The sequence below is a fragment of the Mus musculus genome, chromosome 7, assembly GCF_000001635.26.
Source record: "Mus musculus strain C57BL/6J chromosome 7, GRCm38.p6 C57BL/6J".
NCBI lineage: Eukaryota > Metazoa > Chordata > Mammalia > Rodentia > Muridae > Mus > Mus musculus.
This window is the reverse complement of record NC_000073.6, coordinates 30,990,056-31,017,424: the sequence shown is the minus strand read 5'-3', so window position 1 is coordinate 31,017,424 and position 27,369 is coordinate 30,990,056. Positions and strand designations below refer to the sequence as shown.

Below are 27,369 nucleotides of genomic sequence, written 5' to 3'. Positions count from 1 at the left end.
TGGTCTGCTAGTGGGGGCACTGGGGAGTAGTGGGGGTGGGGTGGGGAAAGCCTATCTTACAGAGGCTCCCCTGAATCCACTCTGGTTATTTACACACACACACACACATGCACGCACACTATGGTTATTTGAATGAGCAGTCCCCACTAGTAGCAAACATTTGAATATTTGGTCATGCTCTTTGGGGAAGGCTTAGTAGGTGTGGCCTTGCTGGAGGAAGGTGTGGCCTTGCTGTGTCACTGGAGCAGGCATTGATTGTTTAAAGGCTTTTTCCTATTTGCTCTCTCAGCTCCATGCCTGTAGTTCAGGATGTGAGCCCTCAGTCTCCTGTTCCTGCTGCTAACATCTCTGCTCCTCCATTATGGACTCTGACCTTCTGGAACTATATGCTCAAATAAGCTCCTTCTCTTGTTAGTTCCAAAGGAAACTGGATTCTCTAAACTCCAAAAGATAGCCCAAATATCCAGAAATGAGCTCAACCTGGGCTGCAGGAGAATTTCTGTGGGTGTCCCCACTCTAATGAATCGTTGGCCAATGCTGTCCACAAGGGCAGTGGGAGCAGAAACGTCAAGAGGGAGGGGGTGTTGGGAAGCCCTGTGAGTATGTATGATGAATACATCACACGGGGATCCTCAGTCAGAAGGCAGATCAACTTTACTTAGGGTGACTGAAGGCTTATAACATTTTGGGGGACTGAGGGTAGGGACATCCAGGATGGGCACAGGTCATTGGCTGGGGGCTGAGGGTCCCTGGAATGCTTCATGGGGAAGCATTTCAGAAACCTCAGGTGATGGCTGCACAGGTTTTGTCAGGAGAGAGAAAACTGATCCTATAAATTGAGGTTACACGAGGTGTCTCGGGAAGAGGTGAGGATGGGAACTCAGAACGCCTAGACAAGGTCAGAGGAGGAGAAACCCTCCTAATGAAAGGAGTCCTCCAACACTCGAAGAGCTCCAGAAGGCTGTCTGGTCAGTGGTAGATTATGGAGAGCCTTAACTAGCAAAGTTTTCCCACAGATTTTGATAGTTAGATAAAAGCCAGCATTCCTCAGAAACTGGTTCCCATCTACCAAAAGGAATCATTACCTCTAGCAGAGGGGTGGATGGCTATCTGTGGGGCCTATCAGCAAATCAAAGAGCTTGCTGGGCTCCAGGCTCCCTCTGTATCACAAGTACCTGTTACACATCCTAACCCTTCTCAGCCCCCCTACTAACACACCTAGCTTCTTGCAAGTTTCTCTTCCCATATAATTCTAGTATTCTCAATGTGTTCTCTCTCTCTCCCTCCCTCCCTCTCTCCCTCTCTCTCTCCCTCTCTCTCTCTCTCTCTTCCTCCCTCCCTCCCTCCCTCGCTCTCTCTCCCTTGCTCTCTCGCTCTTTTTTCCTGCTTCTTTCACTATTTTTTTCTATTCTCTATCCCTCACCCCATTCTCCCTTTTCTCACAGATATCCCTGGCCTCACCCATCCAGTCTGCTGGCCATGCACAGTCCACTTCTTTCTTGCTCTACTCTGGACTCTTCCAAGTGCCTCTGGCTGTTCCTTCATAACTACAATAAAAACTTTCCCTTTAACCATTCAATGGAACAGTCATATCATAAGTTTATGCATCTATAAGTTGTCTTGGTCATGGTGTTTATCGCAGTAGAAAGGTAACTACACATGGGCGGGGGGGGAGTCAGGGGGAGGGGAGAACAAATAAATAAATAAATTCAGAAAGACTGTCAACATTGGTCCCCTGACTCCTGCAGTGAGGGACGTTAGGGTAGGAAAGGACTGGCGAAGAAGCCATTCTGATGCTCTCCACCCACAAACACAGTGAAACAAAAGCAATGCCACACTCCTAGTGGGGCCATGCATGTTGGTGCCACCACGAGGGACTGGAACCAGTTGGTAAGCTCTCACAAGCAAGTCAGCCGGGATTCTGATGGGTGTTTGCAGCCCAAGGCCTCTGGAGAGAAACCAATGCTCTTAACTTCTGTGCTGACCCTCCAGTCCCTCTCCAAAGAGTTTTAACTAACGCAAAAATATAGCTTTGAAGGTGAGTTAATGTAGGAGTTTGCTTCTAAAGGGTACAAACTAAACTAAGATTTGAGGACCTACAAAGTCTGGGGCCCTGATTACATTCTACACTGGTCTTAGTGAGTTAGTCAAATCATGGACTTATCCTGTTTTAGTTTAAGATGCAGAGCCTAGCTGTTAATCCAGTCAGAGTGAGAATAGAAGGCCCAGCCAGTGCTGATAACAGACTCGTTTGCCAGGGTGACCAAGAGAACAAAAACTGGTGCCAATTATGTCCCCAACTATGGCAAGGTTTTTTTAATTACTCCTGATCAATTAGCATAGAAACAACAGGTTCCTCCCAAAGCCATACGGTTTTCTTTATCTCATGAGAAGCCTTAAGCCTCTCTGGTTTTGTAGGGCCATTTCTGCGAGGAAATTTAACTTGTTTTCAGTGAGAAACAGAAGCATAAGCCCTGCTTTGCCTGTTTTCTCAGTTTAGAAAGCATCAGAAGAGGTACATTCAGTCTAACCATCAGTACACATCCACCGGGTGCTCTCAGGGACGCAATGATGTTGTCCAGACCAATTCACCCAGAGTAGCAGGTATCAGAATAAGAGGAATGCTTAGGTTAAAAGTGTTGGATACTAGACCTTTGTAAGTCCTCTAATGTGTATTTGGGCTGCCCTGAGTCAGTGAGTTTCGTCAGTCAAAGGGCTGACAGTGCGGTTAGTTCCTATCCCTGTATAGCACGGGGACCACGTGTCTAAGCATAACCAGAAATCCTAGCCAATTTTGTACCAAGTGCTTTAGAGGGGAAAATTGGCCAAGGTTTTGCCATGGATAGGAAATCTCTAATAAGACCCTAAGTCTGGGGACCCAGAAGGGCAGGGGTTTTTTTTTGGGGGGGGGGGGTAATAAACCTGTCCTCAGGTTATTCCAATGGATATAGAGTCTATTTCCTCAGGTTTTTCTTGTTTCCCAAAGGCCAGACTCTTCCTTCCAGACCTTTAATTTTATCAGCATTGGATTACATTGGCATTGAACGAGCTGAGGCCTGATGAGAGACCTTGATTTTCCACAGTCCATTTGGCGTTGGCAGCTGTCTGTGGCTTCTGCTTTCTTGACCTGGTCCAGTGGATTCATGGTGTAATGCCAGCTACCTTCATAGCCATAGGAGTGGAACAACATCACCATGTAGGGCCCTTTCCAAGTCAGTTCCCTTTGCTTGATCCAGACAGCATCACGGGCCTCAAACAAAGGGATACTGCTGGTGGACTCAGAGATTGGCTGGGCCTCTCAGAGAGACGAGTGCCAAGCCTTTATGAAGGACTGGAGGGCCTTAGTGACTTGAGAAAGAAATGGTTAGAGTTCTGCAAACTGCTGGTCTCCAAGCCTAGGAAGCAGTGGGGGAGGTCTTCCAAAAATAGGGGATAAATCCCTTGCTATATGGGGTGCCGTGGGTGGAAGCAAAACAAGACCTGTCTATCTACTGCTGGACTCTAATGAGAGTTTTATAGAGGGGATTTTTGTTTTGTTTTTTGGTGGTGTTGTGTTGTTTTATGCCCTGTTCATTTTTTACCCCAGGCCAGGACTTTGAGGCCTATATGCACAATGAAGTTTTTACTCTATGTCAAAAGCTTTAGCTATTAATTAAGAAGTTTTTCCTATGAAAGCCAGGCTACGGCCAGACCCCATTGCTAGGGGGAAGCCTAGTCAGGGGATCAGTTCCCGGAGGAGCTTTCTAGTTACTATCTGAGCAGTGTCTGTTTGGGTGAGGAACACTACTACCTACCTGAAAAAGGTATCTTTAAAAACTAGCAAGTACTTTTATCCTCCCCTGGCAGGCTGATCTTTGTGAAGCCAGTGTTCCCAGAGTTGGCAGGTGTGTTGGTCTCTCATTTGGACCCCTTCCTGGGTAAAGGTTCTATGTTTAAGTTTCACTTGAGTACAAGCCTGGCATCTGGCTGAGACATCCTGGGCTAGGCTGACTAAGTGCAGGTGTAACAAACATACTGTGATCTGAGTAACTCAGTTCTGTGGACCCCAGATGAATAACCTGGTGATAAAGGTCAGTTACCAGAGTCCTGCCAGTTGTTCCTGGGAAAATGGTCTTTCCCTCTGGTGTTCTCCATCAACCTGTGGGTGTGAGTTGTCCATTTCTTTACCAGAGTCTCAGGCAGTACCAAGTAGTATGTCATCTGAATATCAACAGGCCTGACTGGTCTTAGGACTGTTTGTCAGACAGCCAAGTCAGCAGCCTGGCAATGGACGACAGAAGCCAAATAGCCTCTAAGAGGGCCAAGATTTTTTTTTTCTTAATGTCCTTTTACCCAATGGTGAGAAGCCCTCTTTCTTTATAGATCATACCCCTTAGTAAAAGCACTGAACGTGGTGTATATGGTGGCCGACTTTCCTTTTCGCTATCTGAGAGCCTGTGTCAGATCGATCAGTTCTGCTCTCTGAGCTGAGCCACCTGGCTTCAGCCCAAATCATTTCAGTTAACACAACAATTGCAGCTCCCATGCAATTGAAAGTTTTATCTTTCATCCTCTGACATACCTGACCAAATGGTTGGACCCTCTGGCCACAGGATTGGCCCACCTGTCTAAGAGCTATGGTGGCTACTGTTAGTCTAATGAAACTAAGGGTCAGGATCTTATAACTCATAGCACCCCATATGGTTGGGACCCTCCTCCGGGGAACACCAGAACACCAGCTGTCTAAGGACTGCATGACCCAATACTCTTGGACCACCCTCGAGTCTAGTTTGAGAATTCCACCACCATTAATCCTGCTACCCTCTTTCCTAATGATGACCCACAGGTGTTCATCCATGACCGTCACAAGCAAGCACTTCTGCTCCCAGACAATAAAGGTCCCCCTCCCTCAACTCTGGGTGACCTGGCAGAGCCAAAAGGATTCAGGTCCCCAACAGGAGGAGGCACAGGTCTTAAGCAGGGTTGTGGAGGGGTCTCACACCAGAAAAAGACACTGATCAATACAAGTGTCTTAGTGCCCATACCCACAGTGACACACCCATTCCAACCAGGTCACACCTATTCCAACAAGGCCACACCTCCAGATGGTGCCACTCCCTGGCCCAAGGATATACAAACCATCACAACAAGGAAACAAAATTGGCAGAAATACATAGACACACACACACACACACACACAAACACACACCCCTGGGGGGGGGGGGCAGAGAATAGGAATGGCCCTTATAGATTCCTGTATTGAATGCTTGGCCATAGAGAATGGTGTGGCCTTTTGTCAGAATTGCATCACTGTGGAAGCGGGCTTTGAGGTTGTACATGCTCAAGCTCCACTCAGTGTGGCACACAGTCTCCTTCTGCTTAGAACACTCGGCTCCTCCAGCTCCATGTCTGGCTGCATGCTGCCATTGTCCCGCCATGATGATAATGGACTAAGCTTCTGAAACTGTAAACCAGCCCCAATTAAATGATTTCCTTTATAAGAGTTGCCGTGGTCATGATATCTCGTCACAGCAATGAAACTCTTTTTTTTTGTTTGTTTGTTTTGTTTGTTTGTTTGTTTGTTTGTTTTCGAGACAGGGTTTCTCTGTATAGCCCTGGCTGTTCTGGAACTCACTTTGTAGACCAGGCTGGCCTCGAACTCAGAAATCCTCCTGTCTCTGCCTCCCAAGTGCTGGGATTATAGGCATGTGCCACCACTGCCTGGCAGCAATGGAACTCTTAACTGACATACACAGGATGGGGGACAGAGAGAAAAAGAAAAAGAGGGGGAAGAAGGAGGAGGAAGAGGAGGAGGAGGAGGAGGGACAAGAGACTGGCTAATAAAGACTTTCTATTGGCTTAAACCTGTGTCTAGGCAGTCTTATCAGGTAAATACCTCACAACATTTTTGGAGGTCCCACTGAGGTCCCAGAGCAAGTTCTTGAGACACAGTGGGAGGCTTGGGGGGGTGTGTCTCAGAGAAAGAGAAAGTAAGCACAACGGGGGTGGCTACCACACTTTTATATACCCGGACAGAGGAATCCAGCAGCTGAGGCTGACCTCTATGTGTAGAGACAGAAGGTGTCTTAACCAGATTTACCTCTGGAGGTGACAGAACAGGTGACTTCTTTTTAGTTTAGTTTTGTTTTTTGGTGGGGTGGTGGTGAAGGTGTCAGACTCCTCCAAAGTGTTAGGCAGCAATTGACTAAAAGAAATCTTTGGGACCTGGACCTCAGGTTGCACGCCCCCTAGGGGTCCCCTGACCACTGCACTCATCCTTGCTCCAAGGGGTTCTGAGACACCATCCCTCCCCCCAAGCCACCCACTGTGTCTCAAGAACTTGCTCTAGGACCTCAGTGGGACCTCCAAAAATGTTGTGACGTATTTACCAGGTAAGACTGCCTAGACACAGGTTTAAGCCAATAGAAAGTCTTTATTAGCCAGCCAGGGACTACAACACTCTGTGCTTGGGATCCCAGTATACCAACAAAAACCAAATCCTAAGTTGACATACTTATTAACAACAGTTAGCCAGAAGTAGAACTTACAGAAGCCAAAAAGCAAGGTTACTACATTTGGAGACTTTCCCAGAACTATGGGCTTTGATGGACTAGGTATTTTAGTTTTGGTAGGTGCTGCTGTCTGCGTGCTGAGCTTTACAGCCTGAATGGCTCTTCCATCATGGAGTCAGTTGTGCTAAGGTCTGGGGTCCTGTTACACTATCAAGCATAGTACTTTTAACCCTGAGCCATCTCTCCAGCCCTACACCTTATTTTAACTCATTAAGGTTTAGAAAAGGTCTCTCGATGGCCGTGGAACTCATTGATTTGGCTACACTGGTTGGCTAATGAGCTCAGGGAGCCCACCTGTCCCTGCCCCCTGAGGCTGGAGTTAGGGTGCATGCTGCAGTGCCTAGTGGTTATTAATGTGCTGGGGTCAGGCTCTGAACTCAGGTTCTCAGGCTCATATGGCAAACGCTGTATAGGCGTATCCTCTCAGCCCTTTTGTTTTTTGAGATGAGGTCTTATATAGCCCAGGATGGTCCCATACCAGCTATCTAGCTGAGGATAACCTTGAACTCCTGATCCTGAGTGTTGGGATTGCTGGTATGTGCCATCACCCCTGGCTGCCCTACATTCTTTATCCCATTAAGTCTCCTCACTCTAAAGTCCCCAGTGAATTTCCTGTCCCAGGGAAGCCTTGGGGCGGGGCGAGGCGGGGCAGGGGGGGCTCTCCAGTATCTGTTACAGCTTTACTGAGTGGGAAATGAATGAATGAATCCCAAGTGCTGGGATTAAAATCATGAGCCACCATGCCTGGTTGAAATTAGATTTTCAAAAGCAAAGATACAGCCAGGTGGTGGTGACACACACTTTTAATCCCAGCGCTTGGGAGGAAGAGGAAGGTGGATCTCTGGGTTTGAGGCCAGCCTGGCCTACAGCACAAACTCCAGGGCTACAACGGAGAAACCCTATTAAAAAAAAAAGTCAACCAACCACTACCATGAACAAAACCCAAAAAGCTTAGATACAGCATTGTCACCAAGTAATTGTATTTATGATGAAGTAGATACTGGCCCTCCATGCACTCAGACAAAATGTGGTGAATTCTAGTTCCTGCTTTAGGTGGTAAGAAGCAAGAACAGAGGAGGCTAATGGGAGACAACAGGGTGGAGAAGCAGACAGATCCACACAGGGGTTAACACAGTCACAGGGCTGATGGGTAATCAGCTCCTGGGAGATTGAGGCGCCTCAGCTGTTTAAGATGCCTGCTGCCAAGCCTGGTCAACCCCGAGTCCAAGCCCTGGATCCCACATGGCAGAAGACGAGAACCAACTCCTGAAAGTTGTCCTCTGACCTCCCTTATGTACACAGGAACTTATGCTCTCCCCCCTAATCCCAGCACCTCAAAGGCTGGGGCAAGGAGAGATCACCAGTTTGAGGATAGCCCGGGTTACCTATTAAGAACCCATCTGAGGGGTAAGACCTAACAAGTTTGAATGAGAGACTTGGGAGTCCATGTCTCTGATTCTCCATCATGAAGGCCTCACCCAAGATTCTAAGTTTCTGGGAAGGAAGGTGTCCAGAGAGGCAAGTGAGGAGACCGTGGATCTCCCCCAAAGCGCCGGCAGCCACATCCCCAGCCTAACCCCGAGATGAGTGTTCAGCCTGGAGCTTCTATCTAGCTGTCCTTGTCTGAGGACATCTCGGTGGGCTGGGAAGCAGGCAGGGGACAGCCCTTAGCTCACCCTTGAGTCCAGAGGTTGGACTTGGCTGGAGGTGAAGGCAGGCAGGCTCAGGCCGTGGGTGAAGTCACATAGCCTGCCGGGAACTCTCTCTAGATTGTATTTAGCTGAACTAATTACATCATAAATCATTTTTATATTCCACCCAGAATCTTGCAGCAGACTAGTGTCTGCATGAGCTCATTAAGCCTGCACCACAGCCTGTGTAAGTGAAAGAGACAGACACAGGGTGTGTGCTTGTGAGTGTGCTGATGCTGACCCCCTTTTGACTTTGGGTCTAATGAGGGGTCTATGCTTCCTATTGAAAACAGCTTCTAAATGTCTGTTATAGAATGGAGGAGGGCTGGCGAGATGGCTTAGTGGGGAAAGGTGCTTGCCGACAAGCCTGTCGACCTGAGTTCAATCCCCGGATCTCACACCATGGAAAGAGAGACCTAACTCCTGCATGTCATCCTCTGACCTCCACATGAGCACAGTGGCACGCGTGCACATGCACACACAGAATAAATATAACCAAACAATAAGTACAGTTAAAGGGCAGGAAACCGAGGGACAAAGGGCAAGAAGTCACATGGGAAACAGCATGGGATTAGGAGTTTGGTGTGGAGGAGTTCTGAGCTGCTGGAGTCTCAGCCCCAGACTCTGCCAGACCCTGAGGTGACAGCTGACAACAGCAGGTCCCCCCATACAGTAACTTCCAAGAGAGGATGAGGAGAAGTAGGGTGCTGTGACCTGCAAAGTAAGTGCTGCTGGGGAAGGGGCGTGGCTCTGAGGAAGGGGTGGGGGGAATGGGACAGAGCCAGGCTAATTTGAAGGGGGGTTGTTCCAGACAGAGGGAAGAACAACCACACACTGTACAGAGGCCAGAGGCCAGGAGGAACTTGGTGAGTTTGAGCCAAAAAGAGGAAGAGAGGATGAGGTGGCAGGGAGAGGGGAGGGAAGGGGAGGAAGGGGGAAGAGAAAGGAAGGGATGAGAGGGGAGGGGGGAAGAAGGTTGGGGGAGAGAAGGATTTACAAGGGATGTTCTTCAGGTAGCTCAGCTACCTCTAGGTGTGATGCCCACTTGTGACCCTAGCACATAAGATGATAAAGGCGTGGCAGTGTGAGTTTGATCCCAGCCTGGGCTGCATGGTGAGACCCTGTCTCAGAAAAGGGAAGGAGGGGGGAGAATGAAAAGGACAGAGATAAGGGAGGGAGAAGGAAGGAAGGGAGGGCAGAGAATAAAGGGCATCCCTCTCCTTCCTGTCCTGGCAGATGACTTTATCTGCCCTGACCACTTCTCCTTTAGCTTCTCTTTATACTCAGCTCATCATGAGCACCTTCTGAGTAGTCAAGGGTCTTTGCACAGTCCCAGCCTATGGCATTTATCAATCCAGCCATAATTCATTTATCTGTTTATCATCCATCCATCCACCCACCCACCCATCCATCCATCCATTATTCATCCATTCACCCACCCATCCATCATCCATCCATCTGTCATGCATCTATCCATTCATCCATGCTGCCCACCCTGTTTTCCGACAGATCAACCCTTGCTGATTTTCTACAGGTCTTTTGTCCCATCCTTTTTACTTCCTGTGATGGCTCTCTGAGAAGCCTTCCTCGACCACTTCAGCCACATAGTCCTATGTTCCTGCCAGCTCTTCATGGTCAAACAGGACACAGCTTGTGCTGTTTCTGTGAGCAATCTGCTTGCCTCATGCATTCAATTCTTCCAGCCTCTCCTCTCCTTGATCTGTGTAACTTGCACACAACCAACCCCACTCTCCAAATCTCAAATAAGCATGTTGTCCAAGTGAAGCCAATGGGAGAGATAACTGCAGGAAAGGTCAGAAAAGTGGCCCTTTCCTTATGATGCTAAAGTACGGTTGGGGTTGCTGGACGCCATGTTTGCCTCTAGGAGGAGATAATATGGATGGATGGATAGATGGATGGATGGATAGATGGATGGATGATGGATGGATAGATGAATGATGGATAGATGGATGATGGATAGATGGATATCTAGGAAGCAATCAATATTAAAGACAGGAACAAGAGGGCTGAGAAGGACAGCAGGGAGGGGAAGGAGAGGGCTCAGTGAGTTACATAAACATTTGGATCCAGCCATTCCTGAAACCCACACTCCCTTGAGTTTTCCATAAAAAACAGTAAATTCTCTTCAGTGCTGCATTTCCATCACTTCTGATAGAAATCCTGATTCCTGGTAAAACCTCAGAGATCTGCAGAAGCTGTAGCTGAGGCACTCTCGCCTGGAGGGATGTGGACAGAGGCTCCCTTCTCTCAGAAACCACTCCGACCCCAGGGACTACAGCTCTCTCAGACCTGAGTAGTTGACTTTCACTCAGCCTGGGGCTGCAAGTCAGAGCTGAAGTGCAAGTTCAGAGGTCAAAGCCTGCAGAAGCAGCCGGAGTAGAGAGCTCAGAGCTTTCCATCTTTCATAAGCACGTCCATTTCCCTTTCCAGGGATAGCCCTAACTTTATTAGTATGCTTATTAATTCTGGCAACTATTCAGGAAAGGTAACCTCTATCCCTATGTGGTCCACCCCACCCCACACCCCTGCCTCCTTAGTGGTGATTTATGCTGGAAAAGGTTGTCGTCCATGCTGGTCAAGAAGATGGAAAAAGAATCCTCCTGGGGCTGGTGGATAAGAGGCTTTAGGGGAGACATGTTTTTGTGTTTGAAAAGTAGTGTGGCAAGGGGTAGAGAATGGGTGGTGCTGGAGAGATAGCTTAGCCCTTAAGAGCACTGGCTTCTCTTCCAGAGGACCGAATTTGGTTCCTGGCAACCACATAGTGACTCACAATCATCTGTAACTCCAGTTCCAGGGGATCTGATGCCTTCTTCTGACTTCTGCAGGCACTAAGCATGCATGTGGTGTACACACACACATACACACACACACAGAGTTAAAATATATTTTTTAAAGTAATATAAGAGAGATTCAGGTGTGGTGATACATATCTATGATCCCAGCACTTTCAAGTTCAAGACAAGTCCAGGTACAGTGTGGGCAACTTAGTGAGGTTCTTCCTCAAAAGAAAAAATAAAAACATGGCTGAAAGCATGGCTCAGTGTTAGAGTCCCTGCCTAGAATCCCCCAGTGAGGGGCTGGGGTGTGGCTCAGTGGTAGAGCCCCTTCCTAGAATCCCCCAGTGAGGGGCTGGGGGTGTGGCTCAGTGGTAGAGCCCCTGCCTAGAATCCCCCAGTGAGGGGCTGGGGGTGTGGCTCAGTGGTAGAGCCCCTGCCTAGAATCCCCCAGTGAGGGGTTGGGGGTGTGGCTCAGTGGTAGAGCCCCTGCCTAGAATCCCCCAGTGAGGGGCTGGGGTGTGGCTCAGTGGTAGAGCCCCTGCCTAGAATCTCCCAGTGAGGGGCTGGGGTGTGGCTCAGTGGTACAGCACCTGCCTAGCAACCACCAGGCCCTGGATTCTACCTGCAGTACTAAAAAAGAAAAAGAAATCTCCTCTTTCCCTCCTTCCTTTCCTCCCTCCCTTCCTCCCTCCCTCCCAGCAGCCATGTGGGAATCAATAGCTTCTGTGGAGCTCTCTCCAGCTCCTCCTCTACCTCAGACTGACATCTTTTCTTTTCTCCCATCTGTGTGGGAGGTGAGAGGATGGTAATAACATTCTTCTGATTTAGCAGAGGAAAAAGAGACACTAATATTTACCCCTCTGAGTCTATTCGCCAATTTCAATATTACTCTGAGGGCAAGAGGAAGACAACTGTTCCCAAACACAGCTTTGTAAAACTCAGTTTCATTTCACAAGATGAGCTGATCTCTCTGAAGCTCCTGAAGAACAAGGTTGTGTGGGATGTGGGCAGGTGTGTTTGCAGAGGCCAGAGGAGGACACTGAGTATTCTCTATCACTCTCTGCCTTACTCCCTTGAGACAGGGTCTCACTGAACTTGGAGCAAGGGTAGAGGTCTGTCAGCTCCAGCCATCTTCTCTCTATACCTTCATTTTGTGTAGTGATTTTCTCTGAGTTGAAAACTCCTTAAGACTCAAGAAGGAAACAATTCAAAATTCTTAGGAAGTTCCTGAATGTGAGCAGGCACAAAAGTTCCCTCCCACTCCACAGGTAATAAGCAATAAGAATGCTGAGGAAAGGAGACTCTCTGACCTATTGAATTCTCTGTGAGTCCCAATGGGAGCCTCAGGGATGCAGCTTTGGTAGTCATCACCCCATGCAGTAAGCATGGTGATGTGGCTGCTTCTGAGTCTTGCATGCTCGTGTAAGTAACTCCAATCAACTCCCTACTTCACTAAGTTGGACTTCTTAGTGACGGCTACTTTGGTCTGTGTTGGTGTGGAGGTTTGAGTAGGAATGGCTCCCATAGACTAATGTGTTTGAATGCTTGGCCCACAGAGAGTGGCTCTATTAGGAAGTGTGGCCTTGTTGGAGGAAATGTGTCAGTATGGGGATGGGCTTTGAGGTCTCCTATGCTCAAGCTCCACCCAGTGTGGCAAAAGCTCCACCCAGTGTGGTAAACAGTCTTTTTTTTACCTTCTGTGCATCCAGATGTAGAACTCTTAAATACCTCTCCAGCACCATATCTACCTGCGTGCCACCATTCTTCCCACCATGATGATAATGGACTAAACCTTTGAACTGTAAGCCAGCCCCAATTAAATGTTTTCCTTTATAAGAGTTGCCAAGGTCATGTGTCTCTTCACAGCAAAAAACACTAAGCCAGTTGGGTTCCTTATCTGGGTTGAGTAGATGTTTGTTGAGGTCTCCCCCTTAATTACCTACCATGGAGAGAAAAATCCAAGAAAGTGAACATTTAGAAGAAGGAGAGAAGATGGACAAAGTAAAGTTTGTGCAATAAATGGATAAATATGGTTGTAGTATTTTGCATCCATGCAAAATGATGACCTGGAACCATGAGAAACATTTTGCCACCTGAGGGACAACATAACATGTCAAAGAGACTGAGTCCATAAAGATGTGTCTCAGTCAGTACACCCACCAGTGGGAGCTTCCTCTCTTCCCTGGGACCATCTGTATTGTAAAATAAAAAGCTCCTTAGTCCTTTGGAATTTGTTCCTCCCTCATTTACAGACACGAGTTTCTCACATGATGTAGGCAGGTGGGTGATGCCCGTGAAATGTGGATAAACTAGCATAATGAAGGAAATTAAACATGTGGCTCAGATGAGTGACCTCTTTGGGGATGCTCTTTCCTGGCTCCTTCCTGCACTCTAAGCCCAGTCATAGTTGTGGATGATAAAGGGGACCCCATATAGAAGGGAACTGTAAATGTTTTTTTTTTCTCCCTAGAACTGTCCCAGCTTGTTTTCTATTATTGTGATAAACACCATGACCAAAGGAACTGGGTGAGGAAATAAATTTTACCTCACAGATTATAATCCATCACTGAGAGAAGTCAGGGCTAGAACCTGGAGACGGGAACTGATTTAGAGGCCATGAAGGAGTGATGCTTACCAGCTTGCTCCTCGTGGCTTGCTCAGCCTGCCTTCTTATAGAACCTAGGAGCACTTGCTTGGGGATGATACTACCCACAGTGGGATGAACCCTCTCAAACCAACCACTAACCCCCCCCCCCAAAAAAAAAAACAAAAGAAATGCACACAGAACTGTACACAGGCCAATCGGACAGAGGCATTTTCTCAAGTGAGGCTCCTCTTCTCAGGTGACTCTAGCTTGTGTCAAGTTGACTGGAAACAACCAGGTAAAGCACTAATCACAAAATCTAATCATGATTGCTGCTACCACAGCTTATTGTCAACCCCGATAGTTAAACAGTAAAGTTATAAGCATAGCAGAACCTCTGGGGTGCACCAGGGTTGGGGATGACCTTGGATGAAACATAAGACAGCTTTATAGCTGATGGAAATATCATTACAGGGTTTAGATTATGTAAACGGTTGCTAGGTCAGAACTCAGACAGCGTGTATGTTTTTTATTGTTTTATTTTTGTGGTGTTAGGGATTAAACACAGGGCTTTGCACATATTAGGCAAGGACTTGGTCACTGAGCCATGCCCCCAGCCCCTCACTGGGAGATTCTAGGCAGGGGCTCTACCACTGAGCCACACCCTCTGAGTCCAATTCTGTCCTTGAACATGACAAGGATAATTAATAGAAAAACATAAGTAAGATCACCTTCAAAGAGCCATTGCCAGCCCACTAGCCTGGTGGAGCACAGCTGTGGGCACTATGGTTTGTGTCAATTACCTCATTTCTCCTCTAACTTGAGAGGTACGTGTGGGTCTTCCACCGATCACTGTGCCCCAGCAGGGTACACGGGACGGGCTGGGCAGTAAATGGAAACCTGCCTTTGGAAACAGGAAGTCAACAAAGAAAGGCCTTATGGGTAACAGATGAATCACACACCACCAAAGGCGTAAACATCTTGCTACAAAAATCACTCACCACAGAAGCCGGGCCTGGGAGGAAGGAAGGGGTGGTTAGGGAAGAGATGGAGTGGCATGCACTGTGATAAGGACAGAAGGCCGAGGTCGTGAGGCCTGGAACCTGCAGGGCCCCCTGTTTGTGCTTGGCCTCACTTCTCAAGCATCCATATCCTCCTTACGATGGCTGAAGCCAGGGACATCAAAGTCAGAGGTGAAGAACGAGGCTTGGGGACTAGCCTGGGCACTCAGAAACAGGGCCTCCTAAGACCTGGAATATTCCATACCCATTGTCTTGGTAGGGTTTTACTGCTGTGAACAGACACCATGACCCAAGGCAACTCTTATAAGGACAACATTTAATTGGGGCTGGCTTACAGGTTCAGAGGTTCAGTCCATTATCATCATGGCAGCATCTAGGCATGGTGCAAAGAGTTCTACATCTTCATCTGCAGGCCTCTAAGAGAAGACTGACTTCCAGGCAGCTAGGATGAGGGTCTTAAAGCCCACGCCCACAATGACACACCTACTCCTAACAAGGCCACACCTCCTAATAGTGCCACTCCCTGGGCCAAGCATATGCAAACCATCACACCTATTCAGCCAGGTAGAGCTCTCCAGAGGCAGGCTGAACAGCCACAATTCACCAGCTATAGGAACCATCTACTAGGTCCATGCCCACGTGTGTCCATCCTCTCCTTCCCCAACATAAGACAGTAGGAGCACGAACCTTCCTTCACATCCGGAAACCCAGAGACAAAGAACGACGATGCTACCAAAAGCCTTGTACCAGGGACCCCTCCATGTATCCCGTCCCTGAGGACCAACCAGCATCAGCCCCTCCATGGTTGAGGACTGCTGACTCATTCGTTTCTCATGCCGTCTCTTGACGTTGAGCCACACGGAACCTGGCACGGGTAAGGGCACCAGAGACACCAAGGATGGACCACACAGTCGCCTGGTTGCTGTGTGTGCCTGGCCTCCATCTGTAGACTGGGGCTGTCAGTGCTGCTTACTACAGAGTCCAGCAAAGCCTCATGGGAACCTCACCTGGATTTTTTTTATCATGGGAGCCCCTTAAATACCAGCTCTTGTGACAAACAACATGTTGGCCTCCATAAGAGAAGTAAATTGAACAGAGTAACCCGCATCTGTAGTTGTAGCTACTAATCTGGAAGCTGAGGCACAGGGGACATGGTCGGGGGAGGGATCACTTAAGCCACAAGGTGGGTGACCACATTGGGCAACATAATTAAACCCTATTTAAACAACCATGGAGCAAGGAACAATCTAGGTGTGGAAATATACATCAATAATTCCAACATTCCGGAGTCTGAAGTGGGACATTCTGAGTTCAAGGCTAACCTGGGCTAACATAGTGGGATCCTGACTCAAGAGGGGGAGGAAGAAGGGAGGAAAAGAGGGAGGGAGGGAAGGAGAGGGAGGCAGGCAAACAGACAGACAGAACTAGAAAGTAGTGAAAGAGGAGGGAAGACCATGAAGAGGTAGAAAGGGCAACACTTTACCAACAAAGAGGAAGATGTTGAGATGGGAGGGAAGCTGGAGATAGGTGAAGGAAAACCAGAAAGCCTGGCAAGGATGGAATATTTCCAGAGAATTCTGGGGAAAAGACTTCAGTTGCCTAAGGAGTTGATGGCCATTTGGTGATTAGAGGCTTTTTGCTCGTCAACTGTCTCTATGATTTCTGTTTTACCCACCTGTGGCCATGTGGCTAAGAGGAAGCAACCGTGCCTCTCTGAGACCCAGTCTCCCCACTGGAAAATGGAGAACACAGTCTCATCCACATCTGCAGGGTGGCTGGGGAAACTGAGCCGTGCAGCCAAACTCCATCTTACCTCTGTGGAGCAGCAGGCAGCTTTCCACATGGAGATGCTGCTGCGTCCGTCCACCAGCTCACGCTTGGCAGACAAATCAAAAGGCTATAAATAGACACGTCTCAGTTCTCATAAATGGGTTAAATATGACTTGGCTTCCTGCCCAGGCTTCCTGTCAAGGCAGTGGGCAGGGACTGTTCCCTGCAGGGGTCTGCTAGGCGCCAAGGTCACTTGCAGTGGAGGAGGCAGGGACTGGAACAATATCCAGGTGATGTCCCTCCTAGACACAAGCTGCTACTAGCCCTCTGAGCCCTGACCACAGCCCTGCCCAGTGACTCAGGCTGGGCCACTGGCCCGATTGCCTGGACTCACCTCTCTGGCTCAGCCTGCATTAGGTCAGCCTGTCTGCAAATGAGTCCTGGGACTCTGAGCAGGCACTGGGGGGAGGGGAAAGAAGCAGGAGGCAGCACAGTGGTCTTAGAGAGCCTGGACTGTCCTGGGACCCCCTGCCCATCTGACTGCAGGAGTATCTCAAAAGTGGAGCTCGCCCCTAACGCCCTGACATGCAGAAGTACGTTCTGGACATGGCACTGGCAGGTCCCCAGTGCCTGGGTTCAAGTCTCAGCTGCCTCAGTTTCCCCATCTGTGGAAAACAGAAAATAACAGTACCTCCCTAAGAAGGCAAGGGCATTCCTGGCTCTCGGCATCGAGTTGGGGCAGAGTATCTGCTCTGGATGGGAGAGGGGTATGCCACTACTATTTGTTTTGTTTAAATTTTGAGACACTGTCTTACAGTGGAGCCCCTTGCTGGCCTGGGGATCACTATGTAGCTCAGGCTGGTCTCAAACTCATGAGGTCCACCTGAGCGATTAGAATAAAGACATGCACCGCCATGCCCTGTGCTGTTGTTGTTCGTTTATTATTTTTTTTTTGTGTGTAGGTGTGTTTGTACATCTGCTTGTCTGTATATGCACCACATGCAAACAGTGTCAGAGCACCCCAGAAGAGGATCTTTTGATCCCCTGGAACTAGGGTTATAGACGATTTGAGCTGCCCCGTGGGTGCTGGGAATCAAACCCAGGTCTTTGGCAAGAGCATCAAATGCTCTTAACTGCTGAGCCAACTCTCCAGTCATTAATTTGAGACAGGGTCTCACTGTAACCTAGGTTGGCCTTGGCCTTGAAATCCTGACCCTTCTACATGCTGGGAATATAAGAATATGCCACTCTGCTTGGGTTAATATGACTGGTTTGTTTGTTTGTTTGTTTGTTTTGGCTATAACTACATGTAACTCAAAAGCAAGGACCATAACATGGATAAAGTGAAGGCCATGTCTGTAATCTCGGTGGTTGGTAAACATAGACAGGAGGGTCAGGGGTTTAAACTGTCATCCTAGTCTACATAGCAAAGTCAATGCGGGGCTATCTCTGACATTCTCTGAAGCAGAAAATAAACAAATGAAAGTAGGATTCTAAAGCCACCAAATTGGGTCCAGTACCCAGACCCAATACTTCCAACTAGTGTCCCCTTAGATGTGGATTTAATTTCTCCATGTTTCTATTAATCATCTGTAACGTTAGAATGCTAGTTATTTATGATGTGCTATGAAAATTAATAATGTGTACTAGTTAGGTTTCATTGTCAACTTAGCACAGCCAAGACTCCTCTGAAAGGAAAAACCTCAACTGGGAAATTGCCTGGATCAGATTGGCCTGTGGCCATGTCTATAGGGGGTCTGCCTTGATTGTTAGTTGATGTGGGTGGGAAAAGCCCACTATGGGCAGCACCATCCCTAGGCATAAAAAGATCTAGCTGGGCATGATGAGCCTGGGAGCAAGCCAGCAGTGTTCCTCCATGGTTTTTGCTTCAAGCTCCTATTCTGAGTTCCTACCTTGACTGTCCTCAGTGGTGAACTGTAACCTACAAGTGTAAGCCAAATAACCGGTTTCCTCCCCTAAACTGCTTTTAGAGTGTTTTGTTACAGCAACAGAAAGGAAACTAAAACAATCTGTACTTAAAACAGTACTTAGCACACAGTACCCAGATATGGTTATGGACCCTGTTGGTCATATTGATCTAAAGGTTTGCTCTCTCTCTCTTGAGACTGCCAGGCTGTGATGTGTCAGGAGCCATAATGGGACAAGCTAATAACTAGCAGATGATCATCCTGAAGTGGCCTGCTTCGGATTATTATATAATCTGCAACAGGTGAGCCTTCATTAAGCAAGGCTGTGATGAGGGACTCATTTTAGGAAAGATTCCTGCTATTAATATGCTTGTCCTGTTATTATTAAACATATATAACAATCACTAAGTACTAGCACACCCCTTTGGCACAGAACTCTGCAGATCCACAAAGATGTACTATCTTGTAATGATGCTATATAGTCAAATTAGATGACTTAAGTCTGTGTTTGTTTGTTTGTTTGTTTGTTTTCTCTGTGTAGCCCTGGCTGTCCTGGAACTCACTCTGTAGACCAGGCTGGCCTCAAACTCAGAAATCCACTTGCCTCTGCCTCCCAAGTGCTGGGATTAAAGGTGTGCACCACCACGCCCAGCTGATGACTTAAGTCTTGATGATGATCCTTAAGAATTGCTAAAATTATATCTGTGGTTATTAAGCTCTTTCATTTATGGGACTGCTATTAGGTCCCTTTCTGATAGTCAAAGCTGCAAGGAGAACTCAGTCTCCCAAGCGTCACCAGTTAATTGCTCTTAGAGAGTAACCAGACTTTCTCCTACTCAGAGCATATTCCAAGAGGTAACCAGAGGTCACAAAAAGGGAACTAACGATTTATTATAGGTGCTAGGGCAGAAGATAAAATATTGACTGGGTTTATCTATATAAAACTTCACTAATCACTTAGTTCTGGTTTTAACCCTTCAGTGAACCTGTGGAGCTGAGACAGGTGATGGATGTTTAGCCAGATAATTACTCCTAATGGATATGCATGTAAACATTCGCCATTGTAAACTTCTATTTCAATTTATGATTTGATTTTTTTGTGTGAATTTGTGATGAACTTTGTAACATATGTGTGATGGCCTGAGTTTGAATCCCAGCACCCATGTTAAAAAGCTGGATTAGGCTGCCCGTGCCTGTAGTCCCAGCATAGAGGACAGAGACTGGTGGGTCCTGAAACCTCACCTGCCAGCCAATGAGGCTGAAACAATCTGGTTCCACCATCGATCCTGCCTCAAGGCAGTATGGAGGAAGAATGATAGAGAAAAACCCCAAATTCTGCTCTGGCCTCTGCATACGTGCAGAAGGTTGTGCACACCCACATACTCACAATTTATGACATCATCCACGGATGAATCCACTCATCAGCTCAGGCCCTCATGACCCAGTCACCTCCCTTGGGTTGCATCTGAAAGCTGGAGACCAGGCCTTCTTGGAGACACTTCAGGTCTAATGCAAACTATCAGCTGAGCCCAGCCTGTAACAAGTCAGCCTGCACCACAATGGGGAAGCACTTTCCTACTATTTGAAGGGGATAAATTTGGGCCGGACTCTTACATGGTAGTGGGTAATTATTACATCTGGCTCATTCCAGTGTTGTCAGATGTTAGAAATATCATCTGATGCCAGGTGGTGGTGCACACCTGTAATCCCAGCACCTGGGAGACAGAGGCAGGGGAATTTCTGTGAGTTTGAGGCCAGCCTGGTCTACAAATCAGGTGTCAGAACAGCCAGGGCTGTTACACAAAGAAACCTGTCTCAAAAAGAATTTTTTAAAAAAAGTTAAAACACATACACCCCCTCTAATGGTTTCTTTTCAAAGGTGTCTGTAGCCAATTTAGGTCCAGCTCCTAGCAATGGAAACATTAGACTGCTGCCAGCACCTCCTAGTTTGGCTATTTCCCACCATCCAAACTTTACTGAGTAACACCCCTCTCCCCTTACCTCCCTATCCCCCCCCAATACAAACTAGAAGTTGAGAATAGAAAAAAAGGGGGGGGCAGGTGGTGGTGGTGCATACCTTTAATCTCAGCACTTGGGAGGCAGAAGCAGCAGATCTCTGTAAATCTGAGGCCATTCTGGTCTACAAAGTGAGTTCCAGGACAGCCAAGGCGACACAAAGAAACCCTGTTTTGGGGGGGAAAAGTCTTGCCTACAAGGTCATGTTTCTGATAAATGTTAAAATAAACACGGAACTGGAAATTTTCTCAACAGCTAAGAGTAGGCATTGCACTTGCAGAGATCCTGAGTTTGTTTCCCAGCACCCACATAGAGTTGCTTACAACTGCCTGTAATTCCATTTCCAGGGGAGTAGATGCCCTCTTCTGGCCTCTGGGGGCACTGCAAGTATGTGGTGCACATAAATTCCTGAAGCTACACATACACGTACACATAAAAATAGACAAATCTTTACAATAAAATAGTGGGGCTGGAGAGACAGCTCAGTGACTAAGAATACTGGCTGCTCTTGCAGAAGACCTGGGTTCAATTCCCAGCACCCACATGACAGCTCCCAACCACCTCTAATTCCAGTCCCAGGAGAGCCAGTGTCCTCAGCTAGCTTGTTTGAGCACTGCATGCACGTGGTGCACAGACATGCATTCATATACATGAACGAAAATAAAATAGAGTGCAGTTGGCACACACTCTCAATCCAGCACAGGGGAGGCACAGGCAGGTGGAGCTTTGTGAATTTAGGGCTAGCCTGATCTACATATTAAGTTCTGGGTCTCCTAGGGCTACATAGTAAGATCCTGTCTCAGGAAATAGAATAAGGAATCTCAAAAGAAAGTTTAAAAACAAAATAACCATGAGGCTGGGAAGAAAGCTGAGAAATTGCAAGCCCACACTGCCAAGGACCTGAGTTCAGTTCCCAGAACTCAAGCTGGGTTGCTTACAACCACCTGTAGCTCCTGCACCAGAGGGATCCAATAGCTCTGGTGTCTGCAGGCACCTGCACTCAAGTGCACACACGTAGGCTTAGATTTTTCAAAATCTACTTTAATAACAGTTCTCAAATGTTTCAACTCCCCCTACCTCCTAGCCCTCCATCCAAACAAAGGTAGGGGAGAAACGATGGTAAATAGGACAAGGGGATGTGGACCTGTTTAGAAGTAGTTCTTTGGGGCGATTCTAATCTCTGTTCATCACAATACCAGCAGTCCAGTTCAGCAGTGTCAGGATACCAAACACAAATCAGCACAATCCAGCAGAAACAGCCAGGCCTCTGCTGAATCAGCAGGACTGACCAGAACCAGCCAAGATGCCAGGAGAAGTTCCCCACTGTGCTTCTCTCAAGGAAGTGAAGATCAACGAAGACCAACAAAGAGCCGCATAGCTCAGGCGCCATGCAAGTGCGCCATCACTGTCTGTTGAGTCCTATTTATGCTCTCTCTAGACATCACATGTCTTCCCTCTGGGCTAGCCTCAGCAAAACACCATGTGTACTGGCTAGTTTTGTGTCAACTTGACACAGCTGGAGTTATCACAGAGAAAGGAGCTTCAGTTAAGGAAATGCCTCCATGAGATCCAACTGTAAGGCATTTTCTCAATTAGTGATCAAGGGGGAAAGGCCCCTTGTGGGTGGACCATCTCTGGGCTGGTAGTCTTGGTTCTATAAGAGAGCAGGCTGAGCAAGCCAGGGGAAGCAAGCCAGTAAAGAACATCCTTCCATGGCCTTTGCATCAGCTCCTGCTTTCTGATCTGTTTTTCAGTCCTGACTTCCTTTGGTGATGAACAGCAGTATGGAAGTGTAAGCGGAATAAACCCTTTCCTCCCCAACTTGCTTCTTGGTCATGATGTTTGTGCAGGAATAGAAACCCTGACTAAGACACCATGTGAGTCTGCATCACATGACACAACCAGAAACTTCCATTTCACCTACACAGACATATACACACACACACATAAAAATAATAAAAAATAAATATTTAAAATCACAGTAAACAGGACGTAAAGTGAAGCCACGCATAGATTTTTGTTGAGAGAAAAGAAAACTGTAGGCTACAGAGGGACAGGAAGCTCTCGTTGGTGATGCATAGGATTCCCCTGGCTACTCCAAATGGGGAGCAAGGACCCTGTGTTAGGGCTTATTACCTGTTCTCTGTGCTCAGTCATCATACATGCCATTGTAGGCTGATGCCTTACACCTTCCAAAATCCTGAACTTTAGTCCCAGGCCCCACCCTGGAGACGCTGTGTTAGGTTGCACTGAGTCCCCGCTCCCCACCTCATATGGCCTCGAAACTTTTAATTTTCTTGGATGTCTGCCACCACATTTGGACAAGTCTGGGTTGCCCTGCTAGAAAGACCACATGAAAACTCAGCGAATGGCATTCAGCTCCCAGATGAGGACACCCTGCCAAGCTCAGGGAGAGCCAGCCTATGAGGGCTAACTTACCAACTTGATTGGATAAAAACCTCTTAGGAGATTAGTGGGCCCACCTCTGAGTGTGTCCGTGAGGATATTTCCAGGGACAGACTGTGAAAGGTCTAATCGATGGAGAGATTCAGCATTTAAAAGGAGGGAGCAAGAGAGATGGCTCAGTGGTTAAGAGTGCTGGTTCACCTTCTGGCTCAGCCACCCACACTGGACAGCTCACAACCACTTGTAAGTCCAGTTGTGGAGGATTGGGCACCCTCTTCCAGCCTCCTCTGGCACCTGCACGCACATGACATACATTCAAAGGCGTACACACACTTTAAGAATTAATAGACTCTTGGGAGGTAGTGTGTGGGGCCAGCGGAACCGTGTCACCAGACAGAAAATCTGGGAAAGTCAAGCAGATTAAGAAACCCTGGCAATTCTCATAATTGAGAACAGCAGGTGGTTGAATCTCCTCCAAACCAGATTCCTGCTGAAGCACATGATCGAGACACCCCACTAAGAGGTCCTTGGCAACTGGTCACATAGCAGAGAGCCCAGAGTTCTCCATCCCAAAGAGGTATGTAGATTGGCCCTGAGGGTTTGGCCTATAAGCTTCTCTTCCCAGACATCCCTTCCTCTGGTCCACCCTGAATAAGTCATATGCATCCATTTTCCACCATGAATAAACAGTTTGGTCAAGCAAGGACTGTCTCTCTCATCACGAGAACCACCTTGGGGGCGGGAGCCGCTGTTACCTAGCCTATCCTCAATGACCTAGGCTCCTGGCACTCACCCTGTGCTAAGCCAAATTCTCGCCTCACCCCCACTCATCTCAGGCCTGTGGGCCTGTTCTCAACTCCTCGTGGTTCCCAGGCGCCTGCCCCCCCCCCACCCCCACCCCCGTCTTAGGCTGCATTCTGCCTCCCAAGCAGTGTTGGCCTGCCATGAGCTGGTGCCCCAATTGCGGGGAGGAAGGACATTTTGTCCCCCACAAGCAGTGTCTCAGCACCGCAGTGACCAGACCAGGCAGAACACAGACCCCCAGTAGTGTGACTGTTGACATTGGTGCTTGGTTAGAGGAAATGAACAATGGGAGTGGGGGGTGCTTGAGGGGTGGGTGTACCCTCCCTGTTCTGCTTTACTTCCTGGCTGGCAGGAGGGTTACAGATTTCCTGTGGTACCCTTCTGTCATAATCTCTCTGCCGTGCTATTTGTCCTCACAGCAATGGGGCCAACAAGCCATGGAACCTCCGAAGTCAGTAGCCAAAATAAACGAGATAGCTTGTAAATTCTCTCAGGTATTTGTCTCCATGACAGAAAAATAGAAAATCTACCCAGAGCTGCTGATCAGAGAAGTGTGCACATTCCCAGAGGGCTGTCCCAATGACTTGCAAATGTGTAAAGTGTATTTTTATTATTATTTGAAATCTCAGAGGTGTGTTTGACTTTGCAGCCGCAACTGATACATGGCCCATTTACCCATAGGAAAAGGAATTCACCTTTCTGGGTCTCCACTTCCTCCCTAGACTCTCACTGTATGCTTATTGGGTCCCTATGTTCCAGCTCTTTCAAAAGTTGGGCATACCATAGGGAAATAACAAATTTCTGACCTAGAACTCTGTTTAGCTAATTAGTGAAAAAAAAAACATTAATTTTATGAAAGTAGTAAGTTTTGGAAGGAACATGTATCAGTCAGGATGAACCAGGCTGTGCTGTGGTAACAAACATCTCCCATGTCTTAGTGGCTTACAATCACACCAGGTTACTTCCTGGGGGCCACATCTGTTGTGGGTTGGCTGCAATTCTGGTGGATGGTTAGCCTTTATCTCCAGCACGGGGGGGGGGGGCTCTGCAGAGAGCAAGAGAACCCTGGGTTCCTGTCCCCTCTCTCATTCTCTCTCTCTCTCTCTCTCTCTCTCTCCCTCCCTCCCTCTCTCTTAGTCTGAAAGTGTCTCATGTTAACCCTTCTGTACCTAAGGAGATCAGAAATCACCTTATCCTATGCTGAGGATGTAGAGACAGGAATTACGGGAGCTTCCCCAACTGTTCTAAAATTATCTATGTCCTGGGAAGACTCCATGGTGTTGACAGAACTCATTTCTTGCTGTCTGTATAGCTGAGAGATCAGGCTAATTGCTGGCCATCAACTAGAGGCCATTGTGAAGTCCCAGAGGCCATTTACAGAAGTCCCTATGGTCCCTAGCTCTGCAGTTCCTTGTCACACAGTTGATGAGGGAGTTGGCCTTCTTACTGTGACAAAATGCCTGCCTGAGATTATCAGCTTATCAGGAGAGAAGGTTTATTTGTGACTAACAGTTCCAAAGGCCTGGGTGCAGGGTTGGCTGCTTCAAAGGCACGTGACACAGGAAGTTGCTTACTTCCTAGCAGCTGAGAAGCAAAATGATGGAAAAGCACCAACAGCCCTTCAAAGACGCAATCCGTTCCCCTCTAAAGGTTCCGTTTCCCAGTGGCGGCACAGGCTGGGTACCAGGCTTGGCCAGGTGACTCTATGGGGGGCATGGATTGAAATCACAGCAGCTGTGCATGGCATCAAGCCATCAGACACTCTGCAAAAGTCTGAGACGGAATTATGTGCTGCCACCTCATTGTGACAATGACGGCCCAACACCTTTGTCGGAAAGTCAGAAGCAAGGGGCCCAGAAAGACAGTTCAGCCGTTATGCACACTAGCTGCTCTTCCAGAGGATATAGGTTTGATTCCTAGTACCCACATGGCAGCTCACAACCATCTATACTATAGATGTGCAGACATACATGCAGATAAAACATGTATAAAATAATGCATAGTATAGTTAAAAGATACAGCCCATCATGTTGGGAAAGGCACAGGGACAGCAGCATGTGGCAGCTGGTCACATTGCATCTGCAGTCGGGAAGCAGAGAGGAATGACCACTGGCACTCTGATTGCTTTCCCCTTTTATGGTCTGGAAACTCGGCCCCTGGAGTGGCAGCTATCCACAGTTAGAGTTAGGTTTTACCAGAAATCCCTTTGCAGACTCAACACAGAGGTACGTCTCCTAGGTGATTCTAAACCCATCAAGTTGACAGCCAATCTCAGCCATCATGTCTAGTCCACACTTAAAGCCCCACACAGAGATGTGGGCACCAAGAGGTGGAAAGTCACAGGTCCCATTGGGGTGCTAAGAGCTTCCACTTTGGTTAGGAACCTTCAGGGCTGTGTAGACAGGCCACTAACTCAATGAAGAGGCTTCAGTTGGTTGTCACTTATCCTTCTCAGGCTACCACAGTGGGGGCTACTGCAGGTAGAGGATACCTAGGGGTAGATAGAGGTTCCTGCTGGGGAGGGTGCTGGTGTGTGTGTGTGTGTGTGTGTGTGTGTGTGTGTGTACAGGTGAGTGTGCAGGTGTGTGTACAGGTGTGTGTGTATACAGGTGTGTATGTACAGGTGTATGTACAGGTGTATGTGTATAGGTATGTGTTCCCATGTGTATAGGGCAGTGTCCCTCCCTCCCTCTCTCCCTTCCTCCTTCCCTCCCTCTCCCCTTTCCCTCCCCCTCCCCCTCTCCCCTATCTTATTCCTTTGAGACATGCTCTCTCACTGAACCCAGAGTTTGGCAGCCAAAACCCCATACCCTCCTGTATAACCTGAGCCCCAGTTCTGAGGTTATAGGTACACAATGGACACACCTACCTTCCTTTTTTTTTTTTTTAACATAGAACCAAACCAAGTCTTCATGATCTTACCCATTGAGCCATCTCCGCAGCCCCTGAGGTCTCTTGAATAACCCATCTATTAACCGCCCTTTCCCCAAGCTCACTGTATGACCCCAGGCCTTAATGTACCTTCTGTGCCTTAATGTTCCCAGCTATAAAACAAAAGGCGGCTGATAGTAACAGCTGACTAGTGGTGGCTTGCGGGGACACGATGTTTATGGAAAAGTTTATGTTTTGGCACATGAAGAGGACCAAAAATATTGACTATTTTTATCATTGTTATTCTCAGCTTCTGCTTCCCCAGCCAGTCCCAACAGACTCTTGGGAACCTTCTCTCATTCTGCAAGAACCTTTGAGTCTGGTGTGTCATGTGAAGCCTTTGGTGTGTGGTGCACAGAGGGAGCTTAACCCTGATTTCCTGGGCCTACATTTGGCCCTGGGAGCCCTTCCTGTGTGCCCTGTCAAGACTTCACCATGTGAATGTAGGGCAGTGAGTCTTAAGAGGCATTAATATTTCATGTCTTGCTCTTGGGTTCTGCTAAACCGTGCGTGTAGTTTCTGGGAACAGCCAAACCCAGCCGTTCCTGCTGTTCAGCTGAGCAGGGCCCAGCATCTTGTCCCAGAGCAACAATGAAGGTTCTTCCCTCCCAAGAATATGCAACAATAGCATGTGTCTAAGCTAAGGGGATGTGTGTGTGTGTGTGTGTGTGTGTGTGTGTGTGTGTGTGTGTGTGTGTGACAGCGGCTATGTCTGTGATGTAAGAGGAAGGTGCCCTGGGGGCCAAGCAGGGAAAAGCACTAGGGATCCATTGCAGACCAAGATGGGGAAGAGGTGGGGCTGGGAGATGCCCATCTGTGTCCTCCATCTTGTCCCTGGAAGAGAGGGCTGAGTGATGAGGACACAATA

General features: G+C 47.9%; 1 long non-coding RNA gene across 1 annotated transcript in view; it reads left to right on the top strand.

Annotated features, from left to right (window-relative positions):
- Gm42377 overlaps positions 1-27,369 on the top strand; it is a 39,117-nt gene that overhangs the window by 11,431 nt on the left and 317 nt on the right. The gene's annotated exons all lie outside the window — the stretch shown is intronic.